General features: G+C 52.0%; 1 protein-coding gene across 3 annotated transcripts in view; it reads left to right on the top strand.

The window, feature by feature from the left end:
- CFAP77 (cilia and flagella associated protein 77) overlaps nucleotides 1-24,600 on the top strand; it is a 125,109-nt gene that overhangs the window by 74,000 nt on the left and 26,509 nt on the right. The gene's annotated exons all lie outside the window — the stretch shown is intronic.

Below are 24,600 nucleotides of genomic sequence, written 5' to 3'. Positions count from 1 at the left end.
TTGGTGGTTCCTTCTTTATTTTTAATTTTTCTTCTAATCATTTTTTTTATTGTGGTAGGATGTACTATTTTCAAATGTCCAGTTCAGTGGCATTAAGTAAATTCACATCGCTGTGAACCACCACGACCATCTGTCTCCAGAACTTTCTCTTCATCCCAGACTGAAACTCTGCCCCCGCCCGGTAAACGGTATCTCTCTGTTCCTCCCTCCCCTCAGCTCTTGGTAGCCAGCACTCTGCTTTCTGTCTCTATGATTTTGAGACTGTAGATGCCTCGTCTAAATGGAATCATGCAATATTTGCTCTTTTGTGTCTGGCTTATTTCATTTACCATAACGTCTTCGAGGTTCATCCATGTCTGTAGCAAGTGTCCGAATTTCCTTCCTTTTTAAGGTAGAATAATATCCCATTGTATGTATACACCATGTTTTGTTTATCCATTTATCCACTGATGGACATTTGGGTTATTTCCACCTTTTGGCTATTGTGAATAGTGCTGCTCTGAACATGGGTGTGCAAATATCTATTTGAGCCCCTGCTTTCAATTCTTTTGGGGCATCTGCCCACGAGTGGAATTGCTGGGTCATATGGGATTCTACATTAAGTTTTTTTAGGAACTGCCAGAGTGTTTTCCACAGAGTGAGCCACCATACTTTTGTAGGCTTTTTCCCCTGCCCTTTCTCACGGCCCTACCTAGTAAAACCTACTTGTTCCCAGAGTTCAGATCAGCATCATCTCTGCGGTAAGCTCTCCCATTTCCTGCAGACATCTCTCACCTGAAATGCATTTCTATTCATCAACCCTCAAAACCTGGACTGTGACACTGGAGACACATTGGAAATTCATTTCTGGACTGGATTAGCTAATTGTCTGCACACCATCCTTCGCCCACCTTTGAAGTAATGCCCCCAGTCAGTCCCTCCAGGGCAAGGCAAGGTTTCCCAAGACTGCCTGGAGTGCAGAGGGAGAGAGAGTCCCACTATGCATCAGATCACTAGATTAGTCAGGGCTGGTCACCAGTGTCTTCAAGACAGCATGGTTTCTGGGAGCCCCTCTGGCTAGGAGTCTGCCTGGGGTTCTAGTCCCAGCATGGTCCCCAGCTGTTTCCCTCCCAAGGCTTCCAGTTCCTCATCTGTAAGTAGGCTGTTACGGCAGTAACTCGGCATTCCAGGATTCCCGGATTGTGTTTGGTCTCTATGTCAATTTCCTTTCCTTGTCTTTAAAGCCCCGTGCAGGAGGTCTACATGGTTACTTGCCCGGCTTAGGCATGGAGAAATGAACTGACCTCCCCGAAATGGGTTCTCAACCTGATGTGCTTATATTTAAAAACAAAATTGTAGGGGCACCTGGGTGGTGCAGTCCGTTGGATCTGACTCTTGGTTTCTGCTCAGGTGGTGATCCCAGGGCTGTGAGATCAAGTCCCCCATCAGGGCTCCCTCCCCTTATGCCCCTCCCCACCATTCTCTCTCTCTCTCTCTCTCTCTCTCTCTCTAAATAAATGAATCTTTAAGAAAAAATTTTAGAAGACAGAGGACATTAGTGATCACCTAGTTCAAAGCCCTTATTTAAAACAAGAAAACAGGGGCTCCTGGCCGGCTCAGTCAGTAGAGCCTGTGACTCTTGATCCTGGGGTCGTGAGCTCAAGCCCCATGTTGTGCATAGAGCTTCCTTGAAAAAAGATAAAACATAAAATAAACAGGGGCACCTGGGTGGCTCAGTCGGTTGGGCATCTGATTCTTGATTTCAGCTCAGGTCACGCTCTCAGGGTCATGAGATGGAGCCCCGTGGCAGGCTCCACGCTCAGTGCGGAGCCTACATGTCCCTCTCCCTTTGCTTCTCATCCTCTCTCTCTTTCTCTGAAATAAATAAATAAAATCTTTAAAAAATCCTAAGATAAATAAAACAAGAAAGCAGAAGTTCAGAGAGGTGAAGAGACTTTCCCAAGCAAGTTGTGACCAGACAAGAGCCAGATCTAGAGCCAGGCGGGCAGACTCCCTGTCCAGTGCTCTTTCTTCCACACCTTGCCTCCTCGGGACTGAGGTACAGTGTGAACACCCACAGCTTCCGGTCCTGGGGCTACATTATTCCATGTACAATGGAAAAGTTTAAGTCAGCTGGGCTCAGAAAGGACATCCATTATCATCTGGCTTTCAATATAAAATCTTAAATTGCTATAAAACCGAGTGGCTACAATTCCAGGGGAAGGACGTGATGAAGTGCCGGCTGTATCTTCTGTGATGGTAAATGGGCTTTGCATATGCAAATTGAATGGATTTTAAAATGGTATTTAATGACAATTTTCGTAGCAGACGTTAACATTAATTGCACAAAAATGAAAATGCTGCATTAGGTTGCTGTTAGCAGCAAATATCGTGGCCATAAAGCTTTATCTTTATCAACAGCAGCCCTTTCTCATGTGACAGGGCAGCTCAGCAAATTGCAAGCAAAAGGGCTTTTATGGAGCAAAAATATCCCCCAAAGCAGGCCCAAATCAGCATCAATTCAGCTTTATTTCTTCGTAAGTGGAGGTTAAGTGGCTGCTGGAAAAGCTTTTACCGAGATGCCCAGCCTGCCTGCAGAGCCGCTCCACCTCACAGTGCAAGTGCGAGGAGCAGTTAAAAGATGAGCGCCCCTCTCTGTAATGGGGCTATTACTTTAAAGTTATGGGGCCGAGGCCCATTTCCTAATGATCACCTTTTACAAGCCTCGATTGTATTTATTTCTTTACTTTAAAAGCATGTTAAAAAACCAAATCTGATTACACACGACTACCGAGGAGTTGTTGGGGCGATTTGGTCCAATAAATAAATAGACAAAGAAACAAATGAGTGCCATTTACTCACAAGTACAGATATGTTAAAAAAAATAATAAAGTCCCATCTCAGACTAAATACACGGAAAACTCACTCTAAGCTAGGGATGCTAACAAGCATGCCAAGTGCCGCGCAAGAGAAAATTCTGACAACAGCTATTCCTCCTGTCCCCCGGTATCAAATCCTCTTGCCCTTTATGTATCTTACGATGGACAAAATAATGGGCGTGAGGGGTCCACCTGCCCGCCCCCTCAGCCTCTCCATACTAGATGGGATCCAAACCCGAGTTTGGGCTTATTTCCTTTCCAGTTAGCTGATTTCGTTTCCAATCCACACTGATTTGTGGCAGATTGTCACTGCATCGGAAAGGTACATTTCAGTTCACGAGCTGGTGTGGCTAAAAGGAAGTGGGGGCCCCCAGCAATGACCGGGAAACAGAGCCTATGCGGACTTGCGGTCACAAGCTGGGGCCACGGCCAAGTCGACCCACGGCGCCGTTTGGCCCATGAAGTAATTATAAAGTTTGAATGAGTTGCCGCATTTTAAAAAGTCAGGGGATTTCATATAAAAACCTGGATTTCCCACTTCTCCCAAAAAGTCAGAAGCCGGGCAACCGGGGTCTATACCCCTGCCTGGGACCAAGGGCTGGGGCTGGGAGGCAGGACCCCTTTGGGGTAGAATCCATGCATGCGCTTTCTGTCTATCCCATCCCCACCCAGCCTGGCTTCTCCCCTTTTTGTTATTTGTCTGGTTCTGGTGGACGCTGAGTTTGCAGCCTTCAGGTATAGACTGGCCATCCCGATCCCTCTGATAAAGGTAGGGGCCACCAGTAACAGAAGCTGCTCTGAACTGAGTTTACGTGGCAGGACTTTTGTGCATGGAATCGCTAATGCTAATATCAGCCCTATGAGGCAGGTATCCTGCCTCAATGTATCATTCGTTTCTCAGCCCAGGAAAGGGGGTGCAGCTTATGGCTGCAAGGTGACAGAGCAGCATTTGTACCCTGTCTGGCTGGCCAGCTTTGAAGGCCACACCTCTAGGATCAGGCAGCTGGAGAGAGCCCGTGCATTATCGCTCTACCGTCTCACAGTCAAATCTCAGACTTCAAGTCAGGGAAGGATTTTAAATTCTCATTACCCGCGTGTAGGGCCGTAACACAGATCTCCAAGCATGCTGCGACCCAAGGTCCATAGACAGATATGTCTGGAGGCCAGAAATGTAACTATTAAAGCAGCACTTAATTATTGATGCATTTTAATAAATGTTTGCAAATGTTCACATGCCCTTGGCACATCTTAATTGTTACTGCTCCTAATTGGTCCAGCATTGTCGATTATGATGAGTCAGGGATGGCGGGGAGGGGGGAGGGGCAAGCGCCGGGCAGCAGCTGGTGCTCCTGGCAGATTCTAGGCACCAGGGCTCTGCCACAATCCTGCCTGGGAGTCTCATGCCACATTCAAGGCAAGGATGCTAGCAGGAGGATCCATCACTCGTCGATAAGCAAACAGCCCCCTCCTGCATGTCTGTGTATGACATGGGCCAGATGAAAGGTCGGAAGCCCCTGCTCTGAACTCATAATGGCAACTATGTATTATTGTTATAATTACATGTCAGGCCTGAGCGCCTCTGATGCACCCTTTCCCTAAATAACTCTGAACAGCTCAGTGAATGCCAGGTTGGGACTCTTACATCCCATATTACAGAAGAAGAGACAGGGGGTCAGAGAGGTGGTGTTATTTGCCCCCTGGCTGCTCTGCGCTGGGATGGGGATTGGTCTGGCCCGAACACTTGTGATGGTGACCGTGGCACTGACCTACCCACCTAACAAACACAAGGATGGAGGTAACACGGGTGGAGATGCTACCCAGCTTTCTCTGCACTGGAGGGGGGCTGAGACAGAATCCGTGTACACCCAGAGAGAGAGAGAGAGAGAGAGAGAGGAAGACCATTCCGTCTGGATTTTTCTTAAAGCTTTAAACTTACTCTGAACACAATGAGCTTCCCTTCCGATGTGCCCCTTCTCTTCCCCCCGCTTCAGCGGCTCCCCACTTCCCAACAGACAAACTCCTTGATGGGGCACCCAGAACCTTCACTGCACTGGATGCTCCAGCCTGCTTTGTGCACCTCAGCATCCCCAGTGCTGACCACAGTGCCCTTGCTAAAGAGGTCCTCAGTAAACACTCGCCCAATGAACCCACGAGCAAGTGGCCACTTTGGAATCTGAATGTGAAGCCGGCAGCAATGTGCAACATGGGCAGAAAACTTGGTTTATCCACCAATTAGTCTAGTCTAGACCCACCCCCCATCCTGGTGCTGAACGCATGCAGACCATGGAGAAATGAGAAACACAGGAAAGGTAGGAAATGTTCCCAGCCCACCCTCTGTGCTGCTGCCCGTCCAGCTATCAGATGCATCATCAGCCTGACACTGACAAATGTGAAGGATGGAGGAAATTTTACAGGCTGTTAAAAAATGTTTGCTGCCTGACAGGTTTTTTGAATCTTTCTGCCAAGCTGATTTATTTTACAAATTTACAATGGGCCCATCAATCACTCTGGGTTATTTTGTTTCTCCCAGAGCTGACGGCCAAAATCCAAGCCGCCCACCCAAACTCCCATAAAATAATAATAAGCCCCTTCCCAGACGACTGTCCCGGGGATCCAAGACAGTTTCTGAATGGGGAGACCAACTCCAGATTTATTAGTGGCCTGAAAGCCGGCTGAGTGAAACCGGCCTGACCACAAGGGGGAGCGTGTGGATCTCGCAAGGTCCCCCCTGCACCTGAAATGCACATCCTGCTGGCCAAGAAACCCGGCCAGACCTGCTCCTGACACTGACAGTAAGTAGTTCTCTGCTTTCCTGGACATTCTGGTCCTGGAGGCCAGGGACAATGTCAGTTTTGCCTGTGCTACATCATCAGAGCCCTGGTACGCAGTAGGCACTCAGTAAGTATTTGTTGAGGACAAATATGGTCCAGCGCCTTTGAAGGCTTTGAGACAGAGTTATTGAAAGTGAACACACAGTCCGTTTGAGACCGGAGAGGAGATGGTAAGCCAGAGTGCTGTGTCATTTAACAGACTCTGCTATGTTCCCCTGTGGTTGATGTTATGAATCAATATTGTGGCGATGCTGCCTCAAAGAGTGAATGTGTCCCTTGGCCTCGTTACTAGAGGTAGCAAGTCCAGAACAAGGGAGGTGACCGTCCTACTCTATTCTGCTGCTCAGGCCACACTTGTAGCATCAAGTTAAAAGACATGAGGCATCATACATTCAGGGAAGGCCCAGAGACAGCAGGATGGGGGGGTGGCGTGAGGGAGAGAAACCTCTATGTACGAAGAACGTGACAACAAATGAGGACAGTGGAGGGGCTTTGTTCTCAGAGCCTTGAGAGAACAAAACGAGGACCGGTGTGTGTGTTTGGAGAGCAGGACTGGTGGTTCACGCGGCAGAGCCCTCAATCAACAGCAGACTGGTGCCTCGTCGCATTAAATCCCTACAACTCCATCCTTTTATAGATGAGGAGACTGGGGCTCGGGGAAGTCACTTGCCCAGGGCCACACGGCCAGTCGGCGACAGAGCCAGGATCTGAGCTGCCGTCCGTACCCACAGACTGCATGCTTCCAGGAGGCAGAGCCAGAGCCTGGGCCAGGAAAACATCTCTCACCCCGAGCCCCGTCCACAAGACCAGCGGTCTCCAGGCGAGACCTCGGCTGTGGGGTGGCATCCGGGGACGGCATCCGCGAACACCTACAGCGATCTGCAGCTGATGTGGGCGAGCCCCTCCCGGGGACCCGGCTTTCCACAGAGTAACCCAGCACCTCCGTCTGCCCACAAGGAAGCGGGGGCAGGGAGGGGTTATGTGCCTGTAGCAGGAGCTCACAGGTGATAGTGGAAGCCTGGGAGTTCGGGTCCAGGCGGTTTACTCTAGGACCCTCATGCTCGGGGAGGTGTTGGCTGGCACCCCAGACCCACACTTCACTGCCAGGCCAGGTCCTGGGACACCCCAAACTGGGTCTGACAGGGGGCCCCTCCTCAGGGGCAGCCTGCTTCCGTGGACCTGACCTGGAGGGCCTTTTGTTAAAAGAGGCCCAGGCAGGGACAGTGGCTGGGAAGAGGTGTTGGGGGCGGGGGGCTATCCCCTCCTCCTTCGTCTCTGGGACCCCTGCCCAGCTGCTCCTGCTTGCACGTCTCCCACCTCCCCAAACTCCTGCTCACTCCTTCCTCCAAGGCGGCTTTGTTGCCAGAGCCAGGAATGAGACATTTTTCATGCTTTGCCTTTTTTCCCCTCTCCACTCTCCTGCGGCCCAGACAGAGATTTATTCCCGGCCCGAGGCTCTCAGCATTCGGAGCAGGGAGGGCTCAGGGAGGCGCTGATGGGCCCATAATGGATAGGGCCGTGCTCCCCTGGGGCCTGGCCCTCCCGAACCCCATCCATCAGGAGCCGCTCGGTGCCAGGGTCAGCGCTAACGAGGCTGCAGGCCACTCCCCCTCGGGGCCTCCCCAGCTCCCGCTCTCCCGCTTTTGGATTTTTCCAGAGCTGGGCCTCGCCTGCCCGCGTTGGTGGGCAAAGCATGGGAGTGAGCCTGGCGCCCCGGCCTCTGCAGCCCTAGCCTTGACACCATCGGAGGGTTTGCTGGGCTGTGGCTGGCTCTGCCCCTCAGTGACACGGTGGCCCCTCTGACATGGGGCACGGGAGAGCTGGTCCTGCAGGGAGAGCCAGGCTTCAAGCCCAACACAGCCCTCCGTCCTGCTGCCATGCAAGACCCCCGTGCAAAAGAATTCATAGCGTAAAGCGTGTTGCTGAACATGTTGCGCTCAGGGGCCAGCGCCGTCCCTCTCCCTTTGGAGGCCAGAGCGAGGCGGGCTTTCGTGGCAGAAAACCAGGCACCCCGCACTAATAATAATACCAGCTTCCGATTCATTAGCTCCTCTGGGCCCAGGAACGGGAACAGGCCCTCCATGCACAGCATTTTCCCTGACCTTCAGAATGACCCTTGAGCAGCAACGCTCTTTCTACAGATGGGGAAACTGAGGCCCAGAGACCCTTGTCTGTGATCGCACGGCTGGAGAGTGGGATTTGACCTCAAAGGTCTGACCTGTCACTTCTGTCCTGTACTGCGTGCTCACTCAGAGCCCACCTGTGCTGGGCATCACGCCGGGTGTTTGGGATACCGAGAGGAGACGGGACGCAAAACGAAACACAGCAACATGGCGCACACACGTTGTTCCTGGGGTGGGGGGTGGGGTGGCAGAGGGCGGGAAAGCGTGCAGGGAGACTCTGGGCCCTGCCTGGTTTTGCTCACTGCTGTATCCCGAGTGCCTAGCACAGGCCCGGGACGTAGTAGATGCTCAATAAGTGCTAGTTGCCCAACTGCATGGGAAAGAAGAGTTGGCTTGCTTGTGATCCATCCCCAACTTGGAAACAGCCAGCACGTGAGATAAGCAACTCTTCCCTGGGCTTGGACCTGTCGGGCGCTGAGCTTCGGTTACCAGTGTCCCGGGGCTTCTGTGACAAATCACCACGAACTTGGTGGCTTCACACAACAGAAATGTATTCCCTCCTAATGTGGAGCCAGAAATCCAAACTCAAAGTGTCGCAGGGCCCCCTTCCCCCCAAAGTTTCTAGGCGAGAATCCCTCCTGCCTCTGCCAGCCTCTCATGGCCCCGGGCACTCCTGGGCTTGTGGCTGCATCCTCCAGTCTCGGCTTTGTGCTCACACAGCTTCTTCTCTGTGTGTCTTGGTCTCTCCCCTTTGGTCTCCAATAATGACACATGTCACTGGATTTAGGGCTCGCCCCAATAATCCAGGGTGATCTGACCTCAAGATCCCAAAGCTAGTTACACCTGCAAAGGCTCCTTTTCCAAATCAGGTCATATTCATGGGCTCCGGGGGTTAGAAGGAGGACATATCTTTGGGGGGGCCACCAACTATTCACCCCACTATAATCATCAGGGCGTCTTACCACAAAGTCAGCCGTGCATTTTAGGCGCCGTGGGGTTTTGGGGAAGCTGCTTTATTGGTAACTGAATTATTGCTTTGGGATGCCTGCTCCTGGGGTCTTGTTACATGTTGCCCATCCTGTGTTTGGGGAAAATAAGAAAGTGGTTTGCAATCAGTCAAAAGTTTTGCCAAAAGATGATAGGTATCCATGCTTTCCGGAGGAGCAAACGTTTTGCCACTCCGTTCTTGTGTTTCTTAGGAAACTTTCCAAAACTACAGAGACGCTCAGAAGCTTTCATAACTAACTTCATGAACCCGCCACTCGGATTTCACAAATTTTACCCCCTGGCTGTATTTGCGCCCGAGCCCTTATTAAAGAAATAAAATAGAACAAATACAGCTGGAAGCCCCTTCTCAGCCCTTTCTAGCCCCACGCCCTTCCCTCTGTTCCCAGAGGACCATTCTGAGGTTGGAATATGCCACCTTTCCACCCGGGTTTTCCCATCTTTGCTACACCATTGGATGGTCATAAATAATGCATATTTGTTTGTGTGGCTTCAAAACACATAAATCCCTTTGCATGGTGACTTGCTTTTGTCACTCCACACCTTTGCAAGTGTCACCCTGGCCCTCTGGGTGGGTGTATCTGTCTCCCATCGCTGGACATCCAGGTGGCTCTTCATTTCCCGTGTGTGAGATTCCTCCGGGTCAAGTCCATGGGTGGGGGTGCTGGGCTGAAGGGGGCCCTCCTCAGCTTCCGCCAGATGCCGGCATCCTCTCTGCCACCCCCACAGGGCAGGGAGGCCCCATCTGCTACTCGCTTTGTCCCCAGATGCCAGGACCCCTGCACAGCAGACGCACGAGTGGGCCACAGGCGTTCCGTCCCCCCTTCCTGTCCATTGGCTTCGTTGGGCCTTTTCCCCCCAGAGGGGCTCAAGCCCCTGCCGTGCCTGGAGCAGAGGGGCGGGGTGGGGGGGAGGTGCGCTGCAGGTGCACAGGGGGAGCTCCCAAGTTTCAGGCGCAGGCCCTCCCGGTTGAGAGAGAAGCTTCCAGAAAGCCAGTCCTGCTCTGCTGCCCATCCTGCCGCCGCCCGCCTCCGGGCGCCTGTGTGGGGAAACTGCTAATTGACTTCACCCTTGTGAAAAGTGTTAACAAATTGCAAATGACCTGTTAGGCAAATTTAGAAGTCAGGAGGGCACTGCTAACTAAGCCTCCCTCCTCTGCCATTAGTTTTTACTTTGGCGCCGCAAACAAAAAAATAACCAGAAGCCCAGAGGTCCTCTTCCCTAATTAGCTCTAAGAGTCCTGCCAGGGAGAGCCGCACCTCAATTACCGCCCCTTCCTCCAGGCTAGTTAGAAAAGACAGGCCCTCGGGCCAAGCGGGGGGGCACTGAGGAACAAGGCGGAGGGGGTGAGGAGGGATGTGGGGGCTGCACCGGGCCCCCGAGGCTAGAGCTGACAGGCCACCCGCCCCATAGATGTGCTGGTGGCCGCCAGGCTGGAGGGTCCCCGGCAGGGGAAAGGCTCAGAGCCGGACCCCCCCTAAAGGGTGCCAGGGGCCACGTGGGCCAGGACCCCCTGGGGGTGGGGGGCTGCAGCCCTGGTGAAGCGCAGGGGCCTGGGCCCCAGGCCTGGTGAGTCTGAAAGTCTGATGGTGGGGCCCAGGCCGCTCCACCTGGGATAAGCTATGGGGGTGATTCTTGTTCGTCCTCAAGCCTGAGGCTCTCTGGGCCCCACAGGATTGAAACGCAGCTTTGGATGCAGGCCCAGGCCTGCAGTTGGCGACAGCATGACTTCCGCGAGCCCCCCGGGCGCTCTTGCCTTCATGAGCCCCTTCCTCCACAAAAAAAGCATTATAATAATCTAAAATATTTCATGGCTGGGGCGCCTGGGTGGCTCAGTCGGTTAAGCGGCTGCCTTCGGCTCAGGTCATGATCCTGAGGTCCTGGGATCGAGCCCCGCATCGGGCTCCCTGCTCGGCGGAAAGCCTGCTTCTCCCTCTCCCTCTGCCTGCCATTCTGCCTACTTGTGCTCTCTCTCTCCCTCTGTCAAATAAATAAATACAATCTTTAAAAAAAAATAAAAAAATAAAATAAAATATTTCATGGCTGTGCTGATTTTAAAAGCTATTAAAGCATTGCCATGGGTCCCTAACCGTGTCCTAGGGCCTAGGCGTCACGCCTCCTGGGCCAGTGGGCAGGTTGGCCCTGCTTTTCCCCTTCAGTCCTGTCCAAACCCTCCCTCCTCTGAGCGAGTTTCCTCTCTTCTCCCACCCCTTCCTGAGGGAGCAGAGGTGAAGGCAGGGAGAGGATGGGAAAACCAGCCGTGAAGCCTGAAGACCCCAGACTCCGCATGGCACTCTCTGGCTCCCACGTCGAGAGACTCTGCGCTTACATTCTCTGCGGGCCTCCATATCTCCATCTGCAAGTGGGGTCAACGCTATGTCCTCCTGGGTCAGAAGAAATGGTGTGAGTTCATCGGTAAAGAGTTCCTGGAGCTCTTGAAAAGAGAGACACCAAGTATTGTCACCACATAGTATTGTGATTCAAGAGGCATAGAGCGGGGGTAGACTTTCACATGCCTATAGAGGCCCCGCACGTAGGAGGGGGGAAGCCGGCGCTGTGTGAGGCAGTAGGGAGTGGTGGGGTCTGTGTCACAGTCAGGCACACGCCTGGTGGAAGGGCAGCAGCTCCAGCTGGTTACTGACCCCTGGGAATGGGGGCTCAGCATTGCCCTAACAGACAATCTAATGCCTTGCTAAGGAAAGCCAGACATTTGGATGCTTACGTGGAATTCTGATTTTAAAAATATATATATATTGGTAGCAGAGAGTTTTTGAACGCTACAGACCACACTAAGCTGGTGGGCGGGCCAGTGCGGCCTGGCGTCTGCTATTTGCAACCACGTTGGTGCAGGACCCCCAAATCCAGGTCCGGAGCAGGCTACTTCATCTGCTTGAACTGTACCAATCGTTCAATATCATTAACACTAGTTCTTCATCAACTGGTTTCTTTGTCAGTAAAACGGGGAGTGATTATAGTTGCGGGTCCTCTGTCTCGTAGGGTTCTTGAGAGGGTGACATGGAGCGGTCCCGGGCATGTGGGTGCAGTGTGGGAGGGAGGGGGCATGGTGGTCAAGGGTCCCCGGAGGGGCCTGGGGTGACGGAACCGTTTTGTATCCTGACTGTGCGGTGGGCGCGTGAACCCCTGCACGTGAGGAATTACGTGGAAATAAATACGCAAATGAGTACGAGTAAATCTGGGGAGAGCTGAATGAGATGGGTGGACTGTGTTGCTGCCGATACCCCGGTGGTGGTTTTGTTCTTTAGTTTTGTAAGAGGTTACCATCGAGGGAACTGGGGTAAGGGGTATACAGCGATCTCTCTGTTTTGTTTCTTCCAACTGCTCCTGAAATCTACAACGATTTTGATAAAAAATTTTCATTAAAAAAAAAAAAGCAAAAAAAATTGGATTTAGCCGTGGCTTTGGTACCGTGGAGGCGAAGTTAGCCAGGAGCACTTGTTAGAAGAAACAACAGTGCCGCTGTAGGCACGAGCCGAGGGCTCAGCAGACGGCCACTGAAGTCACTGGGCTGTCAGACACAGGGGCCCGTTCAGGAAGCCTCGGGGGGCGGAGGAGAAGGGAAGGCGCGCCAGCCTGTGTCCGAGCACGCAAGCCCCACAGGGCAGGGAGGAACACCTCGGGCGGATGTGCCAGGATCTAGGGCCCCTTACACGGCGCCACTGTTGGCTGTCCCTCGTGGGCTCGGTTTTGATGTAGAGCCTCTGACAGAAGCCCAGCCCTCTGGCCTTCTCCCTCCTCCGAAACCAGACCTTCCACGGTCCTTGGCCACGGCCCAACCCGGAGGCCACTGTCTACTCCTCCAGCCCTCCAGGGCTGTGTGGGGGCCAGTGCCAGTGCCTCGCCCGCCCCTTGGGAGCAGCAGACCCCTGGCATATTAGAGATGGATTTTAATTTTATTTTAACAAAATAGCTGTCTCCACTGGAAGAAGCATCAAGCGCCAAATAAGGACCAGTTTTGAGCGGAATCACGTTGAACAGACCTCCGTGCTGTCATTGATTTTCCAGGAAGAAAAAAATTGCCTCTGGCTACTAAACCGAATTAGTAGTCACTGATGACCAATTATTTTAGCCCGCTGTGAACGGAGAGCCGTACTAAAATCCGGTTTGTCAGACCCAAGGCTCCCGTCTCAAACACCTTTCAACAAATGTGTACCTGAAGTCCCTCAGAAGGTTCCTGCAGCTTCCTCTCTTCCGCCAACTTCTCCAGCTCCACAAAGTTTTAATGAGCAGCGAAGATGAAGATGGGTTGCCATGAAAGGGGCCCCCCTAATCCACAGAGCGCTCTTTGGCAGAGAGGAGCCGAGCCGGCAAATCAGAGCTGTCAGCCCTCATCCCCCGCACGTACAAAGTGTCAGCCTAATGTTTGCAAATGATAATTTCCATTTCCCTTGCTCGTCCCTGGTGCCTTCATCCGAGATCAACCCCTGGTCTGGGGTATCAATCGCGAAGCAGCAAAGATGGATTGGATTGAACTAATTTGAAGTTTCTTGCAGGCTTACCCCAAGTAGAGCTGATTTCATTTCATTTTATTCCCCATTTTCTGCTTTATTAGACTCAGTTTTGACACGGTTTTGTTGTTAGCAAAAACGTCAGGGTGGTGAGGAACTTCTCCGAGAGGTTCCTGCCAGGTTATGGGCAATTTGTCACTGACGGGCACTGCTCAGACACAGTGGAAAGGGTGTGCAGAAATCCTCGAAACTGCGTGCGAGGGCCTGAGGCGCCCGGGATGGGGCCGCCCGGGCTCAGGACCCATTGCCTTCTCTCCATAGAGGAAGCACGGTAGGACGGAAAACACAGCTTTACTGTCCGGGCACAGAGCAGGACCAGCGGCAAGGCCACCTGGACAGGCCACTGCACAGCGACCACTGGATCTCTCGGACCTCCTTTGGGGTCGCTGAGCGCACAGCCCCACCGTGAGGAGGCAGACTCTTTAGAGCCAGGGAAACCTGGATGGGGAACCGGGATAGGGTCCCCAGCTCTGGCACCTGCCCACTCCGCGTCCCTGAGCAAACCCTGGGCAAGTTCCTTGCTTTATCTGAGCCTCAGTTTCCCCGTGGGAAAGCAGGAGGGTTCCCTTTCACTTTCGGAGTCATGAGGAATCAGTGGGACTGCAGCTGGAATGCTCGACAGCGGGCTTGGTATAGTATGTGCTCATTAAAACGGGAGGTATTTCTGACCTGCTGTTAGTCTCCGATGCCCATCAGGCCAGTGCAGGGCTGGGAGGCACGGTGCCAGCCTGATGGGGTGTTCATGCCCACCCCTCTGTGAGGAGTCCCCTCGCTTCACTCCCCCACCCCCGCTACCCTCTGCTCATCCTCAAAGAGCCATCAAAAGGCTCAGAGGGAACGTTCCTCCTCCCACGCCCTTGCTGAATTAAGTCCCTGCCTCCTAGCTCCCACGGCATCTCTACATTGGCGCTTAGGCCTGCAGAGGGGAGAGCTGCAGGTGGATGCGCCCACAGGCTCCCCACACAAATGCCACACTCACCGGCTGTGTGGTCTTGGGCAAGACAGTGACCTTCTCTGGGCCTCGGATTTCCTGTCTTGGAATATTAGTGCCATGAGATTGAGCCCTGCATCCGGCTCTGCGCTCAGCGTGGAGTCTGCTTATCCCTCTCCCTCTGTACCCCCCCTCCCCCTGCTCTCTCTCTCAAATAAATAAATTTTTAAAAATCTTTAAAAAAAAAATTTGTCTCTAGAGCTGTTGTCCTCAGGATTGAGGAAGCAGGCAGGAAGTGTACGCTGTGGTAACTATCATCATTTGTGCTGCAGAGTGCAGAGAGCATGTCCCTGCGTTTCAGAGCGCCCAGCCCATGGCGGGGGGGGTTGCTGTTCATGCTCCCGGGAGGGTCAGATGGGTGAGCGGACAAACGAGTAAGTGGATGCAGGGCCAAGATCTCATTCATGGGATGTGTAGCCTTTCCTCCCCTGGAATGGCCTGGGTCCTCAAATCCTATGTTGCCGCCCCGACCCCAGCCTAATTCACCCCCGCCCACCACAGCAAGAGTTGTGAAGTGTGGCCGTCACCACACCTCTTCCTCCCTCCTCCTGCTCAGAAACCATCCATAGCTCCCTAGTACCTTCACCAACACCTTCCTCTCTTAGGGCTCCTGCCTTGGCCATTTTCTCCTCGACCTGTCTTCTTAGTTTTTTCTCTTAAAACACTTTTATTGGAGTGTAATTTTTAGATGCTGAAATGGTTCAAGTGCAGTTTGATGAGTTTTGACAGATTTATCCACCTTGGGGATGGGGGCACCTGGCGGGCTCAGCCGGTAGAGCGTCTAACTCCTGGTCTCAGGGTTGTTGAGTTTGAGCCCCACGTCAGGTGTAAAGATTACTTTAAAAAAATTTAGATACTGGGGTATTCAGTGAAAACACAGCACATTTCCATGACCCCCAAAGTCCCCAGAACCCCTTTATGGACAGTCCTCTCCCTGCCTCCAGGAGGACCCTCCCCCCGGGACCAAGCTCCCCAGCTCCAGGGTGGACCCAGTCCCATGCCTCCTGCCTTCCTGGCCCAGGACGCCCTCCCCACCCAGATGCTTGCACATGGCCAGCCCCCTGATCCTCTCTGCTCTTTGAAGAGACTCCGAGCAGCCCCCACCCCCACATCCCAACCCCTGTGCTCTGGGGACCCCTCCAATATCATGTGGAAGCACCAACTTTTACAAGCCCTAATCACTTTTGAATGGTTTTAAAGATTCATAGCGAATGGGTCTGAAAGTCCCAGATTCCCCTGGCTGGGTGGGCTCTCAGAGGACCGCCCCCCACCCCCCCACCCCCAGCCAGAGGCCTCCTAGACTAAACATCCTCAGGGAGGGGCTGCCGTCCTCTGCCACCTGTCCTGAGCGACCCTCTGTTCTCAGCTGCTCGTCTCAGGATCCAGGAGCCACCCCGACATGCTGGCTTTAATTACAGAGCACCCCCCATGAGAGAGAGAGAGAGAGAGAGAGAGGGACCCAAAGGCCTGGGGGCTTGCCCTCTGTGGCCGCACCCTTTCTGCAGGATGGAAGGGCCACCCTGCCCCCATCACTAGGTTCCCCAAGGCAAAGCTAGTATTTTCCAAAGACCCCCTCTTGGGCATTGCAGTGGAGGAGGAGCGCTGTCCTCAGGGAGGGGGTTCTTACAGGGAGAGGGAGTGGGACTCTGGAGCCCCTCAGCCTTTTTACCCAGAGCAGGCTGGCTGTCCAGCCTGGGAGGGGCACAGAGAACAGTGCAGCCTTGACCCCTGTTCCATGGAGCTTAGAGCCTGCTGGGACAGGTGGCTACTGAACTAGTTGCTGGAAAAAAATGTCAAAAAGACCTTTAGATAGCGGGGACAGCAAAGTCTCCTACAGAGCTACGGGAGGTCTCAGGAGGGATGGTGGGGTGAGGCGGTTGGTGGTGGGGGCGTGGGCATCTCATCTAAGCTGAGACTGGAAGATGAAACGGGGGGGAATCCTGGGGAGCGCTGGTCTGGGAGGAGGCGGCAGTGGGATGTGGTCCAGGAGATAGCACAGAGCCCCTAAATATTGTGCCCCACGCCGCAAGGGCAATGAGAAGGCACCTGTGGGTGTTAAGAGAGACAGGGTCAGATGTGCATTGTTCAAAAAGCCTTGGCTCCTGTGTGGACCAGGCACTGTTACAGGGCCTGGTGAGACAGCAAGTGTCTGGGAAGGTCTGGGGTCCTATCTGAGAGTAGCCAGGCCCCCTGGGTCTGGCCTCTGTCTGCAGTTGGCTCCCTGGCAGACTCCAAGCTCGGTGTAAATCGATTGGCATTCTCATGGCTGTAGCCCGAGGGCAGGAGTCCAGGCTTTGCTGGTAGAATGTGCTGTGTGACCCTGGATCGGGCATTTGACCTCTCTGGGCTTTGGCTTCCCCACTTCCACCTTTCCCACCTCATTTAGTGAGGATAAATAATTAAGACCTTCTGTGTGCACCCCTTCCAGCTTCTCAAAAGCAAGCTGCAGATAGGATAGTTGTAATTGTGAGCACAGGGGATCCTCTGCCTGTGGCAAAAATCATTCATTTTGGGGTGGGAGAAAAATGCCTTTTTTTTTTTAATTATTATATAGAATCGCATTTACTTCAAAAGAAAAAAAGCTGAACATGTTTTAAGGTAGTGGCAAAAAGTAGTTGCAGAAGAAAACAAGGAAATGGCTCCTAAAGATGCGTCCTCGAAGGGTCTAGTACCTGGGAAAATGCTAATAAAACTCAACAGCAACCATACAGGGCTGGGCTCTTGCCAGGCGCCTCCCTGGCCCTGAAGGCCTAGCCCACCCTCGGCTGCTTGTGGGAGCTGCTGAGAGTTCTGGTCTGATGTTCTCAGGGGTGGGGACTGGGGGGCTTGGATCCGTCACCCCCATTACTGGCTGTGTGACCCCAGCTGGGTCACATGACCTCTCAGACTTGGAATTCCCTCCCTCCTTCCTTCCTTCCCTCCTTCCCTCCTTTCTTGTTTTTTGTTTTATTCATTGCAAAACAGTCCTATAACCAGTAAACAGACGGGAGGGGAAGGGTGCTCTTGCCCCATGCCCTCTGCCTGCCCCCAACCCTGTCTGCCATCATCGGCAGATTCTTTCCAGCCTTTTAGCCACCCGTCCACACCTGTGTGGATGCAGGTGTATTCGTATGGCTCTTTCTGCCCTGGACTTGTGTTTTCACACTCCACAGAGGTCTCAGAGATCTTTCTGGGTCATTACATGTATGGCCACTCCATTCTTTTTGGCAGCTATATAATATTTCCTACTAAAGACACCATCACTTTTATAAATGTGACCGGCACAGCAAACAATTGGGAGCCACAGGGGATTTCTAGAACATCCCATGCTCTGTTCAAACCTGCTCTGAGGGTCAGCTTCTTCCCCTGGTGAAATCTCAGATGCCCTCAGCCTTTAGGCTCACATCCAGTACAAGACATTCCCGTGTGCTAGTTAAGATGTCCAGCCGAGGGTAAGAATCAAAACTTCCAGCTCCACTGGGAGAAGTTTCTTTCCCCTGTGGCTGGAAGCTCGGTGGGAAGGGGCTGGGATTGAGCTGCCCTGAGTGACCTGCTCCACCTCCTCCCAGGCTCAGGGGCAGGTGGAGGGCTGACAGCAGGGTCCCAGTTAGTGTGGGATGATAAAATGATTTGGGAAGCTTTCGGGGTGCCTGGGTAGCTCAGATGGTTAAGCGTCTGCCTTCGGCTCAGGTCATGATCCCAGGGTCCTGGGATCGAGCCCCGCATCCTGCTCCTCCTGCTCCGTGAGGAGCCTGCTTCTCCCTCTCTCTGCCCTTTCCCACTGTGCTCTCTCTCTCTCTCAGATGAATAAACAAAATCTTTAAAAACAAGTATAAGAAAGTGATTTGGGAAGCTTTCTTAGGAACAATCTGGAAGGCCCTGGAATACTATCCAAGGCGAGGTTGTGAGAGCTGACGTGTACAGATCCCCAGCCCCAGTGCTCACAGCTCTGTTAATGTTTTATGCGCTTCAATCAACTTTGAGCTTCTATATTGTCCTAGACCCATTTTGTTTGGGTTTTCATGTGCATTAGCATGAAGTTATAGATACCATCGTCTTATAATTAAAATAAGATTTTACTTGCACTTGAGGGCAGCTCCAGGTTTTGTCCAACTTGGAACATATTCAAGTTTGGGGCCCCTTTTGAGGAAAAAAAATTTCAAAATCATGAATACAAATTTAGGCTCAAAACTTAACTCCTCATTAGACCAAGAAAAGAAAAGAGAACAAGTTACAAAGTTAAGTAAGCTGACGAATACCACAAACCACAAATTACAGAAAAATCAGACTTGAAAGTTAATTGCTGGACAAACCCTATGTTCATCTCTCCCCTACATTTTGGGGCCCTGTACTCTTTGTTTACCTCTCTGCATGGCAGGAATTTTATGATACTTTCCCATAAAGGAGGAAGGAAGCTGCTCCAGCCTCTCCTCTAACATGCTTGGTTGTATTTTAAACAATACTGTACTTTGAAATAATGCTGGGTTCACAGGAAGTTGTAGAGACCGTACAGAGAGATCCTGTATACTCTTCATGCAGCTTTCCCCAAAGATAAAATCCTATATAACTACATGCAATGTCAAAACTAAAAACGTGGCGCTGATACAACACACATAGACTTCATCGCTTTGACATGCGCTCGTGCATGCGTGTGTGTGTGTGTGTGCGTGTGTGTGTAGATCTGTGTAGCACAATCAAGATACAGAACAGTTCCATCACCTCAAAGACCTCCCTCATGCTACCCCTCAGTGACTCTGCTCCCCGCCATTCCCTAATCCCTGGAAGGTTCCACAATGTGATGTGCATGAAATCACAGAGTGGGTGACTTTTTGAAATTGTCCATTTCCACTCAGCGCGATGACTTTGAGATCCATCCAAGTTGTGTGTTCCAATAGCCTGATCCTTTCTTCTGCTGAGTAGTGTTCCATAGTACCGATGGACCCCGGTTTGTTTATCCATTCATCCACAGCAGGATATTTTGGTTGTATAACAAATATCAGTTATCTATTACAAAGCTGCTATAAACATCCATGTACAGGTTTTTGTATACATGTAAGCTCCCATTTCTCTGGACTAAAGGCCCAGGGGTACAGCTGCTGGGCCGTACGATAAGTGTACGTTTAGGCTTTTTTTGTTTTTGTTTTTGTTTTTGCTTTAAGGTTTTATTTTTAAGTCATCTCTGCACCCAGCGTGGGGCTCGAACTCACGACCCTGAGATCAAGAGCTGCACGCTCCACCGACTGAGCCTTCAGGCACCCCTGTATGTTTAGATTTTTAAGAAACTGCCAAACTGTTTTCCGGAGTGGCTATACTACTTCTCGTTCCCACCAGCAATGGCGGGGGCGGGGGGGCTTGGTTTCCTCCTTGCCCACATTTGCGGTTTCTCATTTCTGCACGAATAGGTGTGTAGTGGAAGGTCATCGGGGTCTTAATTTGTATGTCTCTGATGGCGGGGATGTGGACGATTTTCTCCTGTCCTCATCGGTCAGCCGTACTTCCTCTGATGAAATGCCTCTTTGTGTCTTTCTAACTGGTTTGCTTTCCACGTTGAGTTTGAGAGCTCTCCACAGGTTCTAGAGAGGAGCGCTTGGCCAGGTGTGTGGTTTGCAGGGACCTCCTCCCGGTCTGGGTAGCTGGTCTTTTCATCTTCTTGAGAGGACTTTCCCCAGAGCAAAAGTTCTTCATTTTGAGGAAGTCCGATTTATCACTTGTTTTCTCTTACGGGTCATGCTTTTGGTGCCAAGTCTCAGAAGTCAGCACCAAGCCTGGCCTGAGCTCCTGAAGATTTTTCTCCTGCGCTTTGGGGGGGAAGTTTAATCGGTTTACCTTCACATCAAAATCCATGATCCATTTTGAGTTCACTCTTGTGGAAGGTCTGTGACTTTGGTCGAGAGCTGTGTTGTGGGGTTTTGCCCACTATGTCCAGTCATTCCCACGCCATCTGTTGAGGAGACTGTCCTTCGTCCATCGAGCGGCAGCGTCCATCAACTTCCGGCCTTTCTCATACCTTCCACCGTAGCCTAACGTACAATACCCTGAATTATGGAAAAGTGTATCTCCCAGAACTTTGCCTGATCTTTCTTTCTCTGATTTGCCTTCCCTCTTTTTCAACGACACGTAATTGCTGAGAGCAACACTGTGCCGCTCACGGGAACCATTCCTGCCCTGGTGGTGCTGGCATCCAGCGGCCGAGGTCGGTGACAAACCGCAGAACCAATGACCCGGAGCACTTGTGCGTGGGCAGGCACCTGGCGGGGGGGCGGCCGAGGATGGGCTGTCGGGCAGGCTGTCTGAGGAGGCGACCCCACGGCTGAGACCGGGAGAAGCCGAGAGTAAGCCAGGTGGGGGCCCATGGCCCGGAGTCTAGGCTTAGGGTTAAAACAGGAAAGGGTGATGTGATCCGATTTCTGTCCTGACAAGCCTCCCCACCTTTTTATCCAAGTTAATGAGCCAGAGCACAAATGGGCAGAACCTGCTGGATCTCCCTGAGCCAGCCGGGCTGGGGCCGCCGCGACCCCCAAGGTTTCTCAGCTGTTCTCCCGCGCCGAGCCCCTCCCTGCCTGTCTCCAGGTTAATAACCACTGGCTGGAGCAGGACACAAAGCCGGTCAGCCCAGGCCGTAGGAGGGCCGCTCTTCTGTTGTGAAGGGCCTCTGGGGGAAGATACTGTGAGGTTACGCATCTCATGTCATTAGAAAGCATGGCCATAAATTAGGCTGCTCAGAAGCATGGGGCGTGTAATAATTAAGCAATAAAAGTCACCACAGGGGTAAAGGAACCAGAAAACAAAGAGCCACTGTTTGTAGCCGCCCGGCAGGCTGCTCTGTAAAGTGGCATTTCAGAGCCCCTGAGGCTCTGCTCAAGGAGAGTCCCTGCTCAGCCCAGTCCCACGGAAGTCTGCATACTGGGGAGTCAGGCTACACCAGGAGAATGAATGGGGTGCAGGGTGCAGGTAAAGGGGCAACAGGGAAGGGAGAGGCGTGGGGCAAAGTGACAGGTGACACTTGGCTCCAGCCAGTAGTTGCTACATATAGACCACACGGCCAGAAGCTGCACATTTTCAAGACAGTCTGGAAAGTTGGTTTTTAATGTAAAATTTCCCAGCTTTTAACTGTTGATGACAATCTCAAAGTCTGTTAAGACTGCTGTGCAGGCCAAATCAAACACAAAGCCAGAGGGGCGCCTGGGTGGCTCAGGCAGTTAAGCATCTGACTCTTGGTTTTGGCTCAGGTCCTGATCTCAGGGTTATGAGATCGAGCCCACTGTTGGGTTCTGCACTGGATGTGGAGCCTACTTAAAATTCTCTCTCTGGGACACCTGGGTGGCTCAGTTGCTTAAGCATCTGCCTTCGGCTCAGGTCATGATCCCAGGGTCCTGGGATCGAGTCCCGCATTGGGCTCCTTGCTCAGCAGGGAGCCTGCTTCTCCCTCTGTCCCTCCCCGTTTGTGCTCTCACTCTCTCTGACAAATAAATAAAATCTTAAAAAAAATAAAATAAATAAAAATTGAAAAAATATTCTCTCTCTCCCTCTCCCTCTGCCCCTCCCCCTCTAAAAAAAACCCAAAAACACACAAAGCTAGAGAGGATCGAGGTTTGCCTCAGGATGGGGGGGGGGCATGTCTCTTCTTAATACTTCCATTTCTGCATTCCCCAGTCGTGAGATAAGGTCACTGGGAAGAATGGAACCTTCCCTGGGGTGCTTCCATTTCCAGAAATGCAATGAGAAAAGCCGTGGATCCTCCCCCTGAGACACCTGCTCAGAAGGTACAGTTCACAACTCTTGGGACTTCGGGGGCTAAGACCTCTGGGGCTAGGTCTTAAGCCCCAAGTGTGGGTCCTGGGCCACAACACCTGTGACCACTCCAGACCCACTGAACAAGAATGTGCCTGTAACGAGATTCCCCGGTGACCCATGCGCACACGCCGGGTTGCAAAACGCTGTTCTGTGATTCCTTCAGCTGTGAGACTCTGATTTCTAGTCTCGGGACCTACTCTAGACGTCATCCAGAGGGCGGTTTCTACTGGTGTTTCCCCGAGGTGGGCTGAGGAACCCCTGTGTGTTAGCTCCCGGGCTCCCCATCACAAATTACCACGCACTTGTTGGCTTAAAGCAACAGACGCATATTCTCTCACGGTTCTGGAGGCCAGAAGTTTGCGAGGTGTCAGTAGGGTCACGCTCCCGCTGGAGGCTTTAGCGGAGAAACCCGCCCCACCTCTTCCAGCCTCCGGCAGCCCCAGGTATCCTTGGCTTGTGGCCCCATCACTGCGCTGTCACCTTTGCACCTCCTTCTCTTCCCCTGTGTCTCTCTTTGCTGTCTGTCCTTGTATGAGGACACTTGTCTTTGGACAAGTGCAAAAAGCATTTGCATAGTTATTAATCCCATCTCAAGATCCTTAACCGGACTACCTCTGCAAAAGCCCTTTTTCCAAATAAAGTCATAGCCACAGGTTCTAGAGATGAGGGTGGAAACATCACTTGGAGGGCTACCCTTCACCCCACACACCCTGTCTCAGAACTATATTTGCTGAAAATGTGATTTCTTGGGCCCCCCTCCCACTTCCTAACTCAGAACCTCTGGGGTTCTTATGCACCAAAAAAATCTGAGACTCTCTGGCCCAGGGAAATGAGGAAATAATCAGCTCCGACGTGAGAGGCAGAAAAGCTGGCTAGGATTGCTCACCACCAAAAGGAAGGTCAGAAAGACATGCCGGGGGGAAGCAATGAGCCTGATTCATAGTTTCTTCTTCTTTTTCTGTTTTCGCTTAGGACGAGGAATTTTAAACACGCACGGAAGTATAGCAGACACTATAATACATGCCCGTGATCAGCCCCATCACACAGCTTCAACCACTACCAATATACCCTGCCGTCCATTCTCACTTTACTGTATTTTATTATTTGAGGGAGTTCCTTTTTAAAGCAAATTGTAAGCAACCAATCATTCCACCCACAAGCCCTTCTATATGCATCTCCAACAGAAACACTTAACTTCCAAACCTCAGCTAGTGTTCACCTGGCCCTGGTTGCCCCAAAACATACCTTCCCACTGATGGTTTGCTTGACTCGGGATCCAAACGAGGTCCGCACACTGCACCTGGTGGGTGCATTTCTTAGGTCACTGTAATCTACCCCACTTCTTCCTCCTCCCTTCCCACGGTCCTTTGTTTGCTGATGTGCTCGAGTTGCTTGTCCTGCAGAACATCCCACACTCGGGACTCGGGACTTGGCACTCGGCATCCTCACGGGGGTGTGTAGCATGCTCCCCATGTCCTGCGCTTCCTGCGAGGCGTAGCAGGCAGGCTGACAGCTGTCTATCTGCTGCGGTGGCACCGGCCACAGGTGGTTACTGAGCCCTTGCAACGCGGCTGGTGCCACTGAGGAGCTGAATCTACCTTCATATTTAATTTTGACTAATTGAAATTCAAATTTCTTTTTTTTTAAAGATTTTATTTATTTGTCAGAGAGTGTGCACAAGCAGGGGGAGCAGCAGGCCAAGGGAGAAGCAGGCTCCCCCCCGAGCAGGGAGCCCGATGCGGGGCTCGATCCCAGGACCCTGGGATCATGACCTGAGCCGAAAGCAGACGCTTAACGACTGAGCCACCCAGGGGTCCCAAATTCAAATTTCTAAACTGAATCTTTCGAACACCCCATGAATATTTTAAAAGGATTATATGTTGGTGTGTTAATATTTTGGCTAGATTAGGTCAATAAAGTACGTTAGTAATGAGAGGGATAATATATATTAGTAAAACTAATTCTGCCTGCTCCTTTTTCACGTTGCTCCTGGAAAAGTCCTTGTTTACAAGGTGACTCGCGTTGTATTTCGATTGGACGGTGCTTGTCTAGAAGTCTGATGACCGTCAGGGTACTTTGGTTTCTTTTCCCAAAGAATTTTGGGTGGATGGTACTGCATACCTCCCACTGTGTATCACAAATGTCTGCTTGTCACTCTCAGAAATGGTAAGATTGATCGTGTGGGTAAATTGTGTGTTGTGTATATGTTTTCCCACAATAAAGAAATGGGTCATTTGGTTCAGCTGCTGCAGCCTGCCCCACGCATTGTAGAGTCTCCACCGAATGGCCTTAGCAGCCACTGATGATTATCATTACCTCCACCTGTTCTTTGGCTGGGAGCGGCACCCCGGTGATTCCCCTCCCCTTGGCTCCATCATTTCCTCCTGCAATCATTAGCTCTGGTTCTTCCGTGAAGAACTTGCCCTTGTCACCTGTTACCTATTCGGCTACTCTGGGCAGGTCTCACTCGCCGCCCCCCAACGCTCTGGGACA

This window comes from Callorhinus ursinus, unplaced genomic scaffold (genome assembly GCF_003265705.2).
Source record: "Callorhinus ursinus isolate GAN/ISIS: 27379988/994484 unplaced genomic scaffold, GSC_fseal_2.0 scaffold24, whole genome shotgun sequence".
Taxonomy (NCBI): Eukaryota; Metazoa; Chordata; class Mammalia; order Carnivora; family Otariidae; genus Callorhinus; species Callorhinus ursinus.
The sequence above is the reverse complement of the archived record's forward strand: the minus strand, read 5'-3'. Positions and strand labels throughout refer to the sequence as shown.